This window comes from Syngnathus typhle, linkage group LG11, assembly GCF_033458585.1.
Source record: "Syngnathus typhle isolate RoL2023-S1 ecotype Sweden linkage group LG11, RoL_Styp_1.0, whole genome shotgun sequence".
In the NCBI taxonomy this organism is placed as follows: Eukaryota; Metazoa; Chordata; class Actinopteri; order Syngnathiformes; family Syngnathidae; genus Syngnathus; species Syngnathus typhle.
In genome coordinates this window covers 11378376-11383076 of record NC_083748.1, presented here as the reverse complement: position 1 = coordinate 11383076, position 4701 = coordinate 11378376, and positions in this window count along the sequence as shown.

The following is a 4701-nucleotide window of genomic DNA, read 5'->3' as shown; positions in this document are numbered from 1 at the left end:
CTTTTTTTCAAATAGTGATAGTGTAGTGATTTACTGTTTTTCTTCTTTATTGATTGTTGTAAATACATCTTCAAACACAGTCGCTATTGGATTGCTGTCCATCACAGTTTCGCTGACTCTTTTTAAAACCATACATATTTGGACACAAAAAATTCATTGGTGAAATTGTTGACTGGGTGTTTCACGTAGCTTGTTACGGTGTGTTTCATTGCCCGATACACTGAACTTATCAAGAAATGGTTTACGGACAAGGTAAATATTCACCACCTCTAAGTTTTTGATGTATCGTATTTTCCGCACTATAAGGGGCACCTAAAAACCTCCAATTTTCTCAAAAGCCGACAGTGCGCCTTATAATCAGCTGCGCCTTATATATGGACCAATATTGAGCCACTACAGCAGGCGTGTCCAAAGTCCGGCCCGCGGGCCAAATGTATATATCTTATATATGGACAAAGTTTTAAAATGGGCCATTTATTGAAGGTGCGCCTTATAATCCGGTGCGCCTTATAGTGCGGAAAATACAGTAGTCTTCTACAGTTCTCTGTTTTAGTATATTGCCACGCAGCTGGTGATTTTATTTAGTTGAAAATATCACACAGTCATGCCTAGTAGTACGATTAGTGGAATTACCTGAATTATTTGATTTATTTTTACTCAAAATCAAAACCATCTGGATCCAATTAGATTTTTAGGTAGATGTATAGATTATCTATTTCCCATACATAACACAGAGGCAATCAAGTTATCCTGTGTTTTACTGTTTTGGGGTGAAGTGCGTTTAGCTGGAAACGTTATGATTTCTTGTGTCGTCAGTATCGTTGTGCAAAAAGTTTGTAGTAGGCCTTACTCCAGAAGGTGATTCTACGCATCAACAGAAAGTGTCCTGATTTCTAAACGCAGCAAATCAATTTGTTTCCACAAGGATGAAATTGTTAAAGTGCTTGTTGCTTGAAAGTGTTATTTCCTACAGTGTAAATATTTGCATATATTTTTCAACTATGGCCGCCCAACGCAACCTTATTACTCTTATATAGTGTGTCTCCTTCAGCCTAATACTGCTGTATTAATCGATGATCTCTGTGAGATACTGACGTGTAGATTTGGATTTTCATATTGAAAAGTAACTGTTTTGTCTTGTATACTAAAATTGTGCATGGTAATCATCGTTTGTGAATTTGTGTTGGGTTTTTCTAAAACATAACTTAATAAAATTGTTTATTCCCACCAACGTTGTCTTTGCCTGGTGATGATAAACATTTTATCATAATAAAACTAAGCTCTACCTTGTCACATTTTTATGAACTGAAAATGATCTGATTTTAAATTTGATACATTTGAAGGATGCAAAAATGACCGACAAGACAATGGCTGAAAACAATTAATTTGGTCCGATAAAACTAAATTATCCCGGGGAGCGTTAAGACGAGCTTTAAGTCATTAGCTGTCAACAGATGAGAAATTCTGCCATGGTAACATTAATTTCTTTTCAATGTCAACAGTAGTCCTTAATATCATCCCTTGGCATCGGATCGCACTCGGCTAATGAGGAGGGTGTCTCTTTGTAAAGACGACAAGGCAAGGGACACAGGAGGGAGCGATGGAAATTAATCACAGAGGTTTATTAATGAGGTGCTTTGTGCCCTTTGAGGCCAACGAACAATGTGAGAGAGTGATTGGTGGCAAGTGCCATCCATCACATTGGGAGCTGCGGACAACGGTGAGGGAAAGCCTTTCCAGGCAAGCCGTAATGTGAGCACCAAACAAGCTAATACCGCTATTTACGTTTGGTTCTAGGCGATCGCATTGACTGACGTCGGCTTATAACTTTATTGTGAAGCATTAGCTTCAAGTAGGCTCCAATGGACAATTTGGAAACATCACTGATACGAACATGGATGTTGGTGCAGTTCCACAACGAGAATGTGGTCTGTGTCTTCATTGGGGTGTCTCAGTGAGTGATTTATTCCGATTCTGGTTCTTGACGCAGTGGGTCTCGTGTTTTCTGAGAGCAGAGCTTTCCTGATCAGACGCGGGCGTATCATGGTCAGACCTGGATTTAGTGAGGCCTGTCGGGGCACAAGAATGTAAATTACAGCTCAATGTTCCTAGACAGTGCTGAGCCGGTGGCTTCATCTGTTCTGACAGGCTCTTGACTGTATGTTATGATGAGAGACAGGTCCGGGTTGGCGCTGGGCTCCGACTCCTCGGCTGACAATGTGAATTATGGAGGCCCCAAGAAGCATGAGCATGCATCAGCAGACCCCGACTTCGATTAATCCCTCTTTCAAAGGTTCCACTGACCCAGCTCTGCCTCCGTACAATTTCACAGAAATAGCATAATCATGGAGGCAATGGACCTTAGGGCACCACTGAGAAGATTCAAATTAGTTTTACATGGATATTCCATACATAGTTACTTCATTCAGTTGTATCATAGATAGGTGGGTAGGTGGGTAGGTGGGTAGGTGGGTAGGTGGGTAGGTGGGTAGGTGGGTAGATGGGTAGATGGATAGATGGATAGATGGATAGATGGATAGATAGATGGATAGATAGATGGATAGATAGATAGATGGATAGATAGATAGATAGATAGATAGATAGATAGATAGATAGATAGATAGATAGATAGATAGATAGATAGATAGATAGATAGATAGATAGATAGATAGATAGATAGATAGATAGATAGATAGATAGATAGATAGATAGATAGATAGATAGATAGATAGATAGATAGATAGATAGATAGATAGATAGATAGATAGATAGATAGATAGATAGATAGATAGATAGATAGATAGATAGATAGAGTGAAAAACAATGTATGGCCCAGTTCTCATACTATTCTTAATACATCTATCATATTGGCGTTACCATGTTATTTTGATGTCAGTGAAGCGTAACGGGAGTCCCTTCTGCAAATGGAGCTATTCCAGAAAAGAAGCTAAAGCCTATTGCATGTTTCCCCACTAATCCGTCTCTTGGACACTCAGCGCATCACACAGCCTAGAAAGCCACCGCACAGGCTGAACTGTGATGAACAATCTCCTGGAAACAATCAAATTGAATTTCGCTCATATCATGCCTTGGCCAAGTTCACATGCCCACACAGAAGCACTCCGGCGCCAGCAGCCGTCCCGCAAGATATCACAAGCCACTGTTTGAAGGACTGCTTAACAAAAAGTGTGCAGCAAAACCATTCTTGCTTGAAACACTGCAACATTATGATTGAATTGCAGTCATCACATGGAAACAAAAGAAAAAATGGTGTGTAATTAAAAGAGGATTAACTGGAAGAGAATTTGAAAGTGACGCCACACCTAAAAGAGAATCTGACCAGTCTGTGGAGAGTGTGCACCCGAGAGTATCCTCTTGCACTAATGCTCTCGGCAAATCGAATTTAGACGTGCAAACATCCGTCGCCTCTGCTGATATGTTGTCCAACATTAACACACCCACGCATTTAATAACCCCCCCATACACACACACACACACACACACACACACAGCCAGACTGTGCTGTTGCTGGATGTCTCAATTTTCCTGGTGTTCTTATAAATGTGTCAATATTCATCTTCTCTTGACTCAAATGTAGGTTATGATTGATTTGTATTTTCAAGCACGCTTTGCTTTCCAGTCACAGTGGCAACATTGAAATTAAATGCATTTTTGTAAACCTTTATGAGTGACTGGAATTTGTATAAAGTGTATCTTATCACTGAAAGATAATGCGATTTGTGCCTTGGATGGTCTCTGTGCATCTCGCTTTTAAATGCTAAATTGAATATAATGCTTGCTGCTCCGGTAAGAACATATTCCTCAATTGATTGTGATTTCCTGGTTCAATCCGCAATGTATGCATCTTAAGTGCTTGGGGAAAAAAATACCGTATGCCCACATTACAGCTTTGCATATCCTGGTATTTTCGTAGTCAGCTTAGTGATGTGAGTGATGCTTGCTGACCCGGAATGACTTTTTGTTATGGAACGAGGCCACGTTTGTTGGCCTTGCCTCCATCTTGCAGCTCATCATACCTGATCCAACACACATTCCCAGTAAATCAATAACTCAACGTTGCTCAACACACAAAATAAACACGTAAAGCTTACTTTAATAAATTAGTCCTCATCCATATTGTTCCATATATAAGGCGCGCCGGATTATAAGGCGCACTGTCGGCTTTTGAGAAAATTGGAGGTTTTAGGTGCGCGTTATAGTGCGGAAAATACGGTATTGTGTAGTTTTAGTTTTTTTTTCTTTCATTTTGGTGGTGACATTTTGGACCTTTTTCACTACTTGTCTACACACCTGGTTTTTAGATCACGTGTGCCCTTCTCATGTAACACATTCAGTTCACAGCTATGCAACATCCACAATTATTAGCTTGAATTTCTCATTGTTTGAAGCTGTTGCCAAATCTTTGACTGGTACTTTTTTGATGACCAGTTCACTTCTCATCTTTCATGATTGTGCTGAGGACTGAAGTAAACAAACAAGACCACCTCGCTGACCTCTCAGATTGACCCTATTTGTTTTTTTCATGCCCCTCCCCAGCCCTCCGTGCCAAACACTGCTGGCGCTGTCATATAGGCACCCCAAATACATACAGACATGGCCTGTCTATCAAAACAGCACAGTCAGCTCGATTCCCGGTGTGCGACGAGGCTCTGTCCACAGGCGCCCATTCCCCTCTCCTCC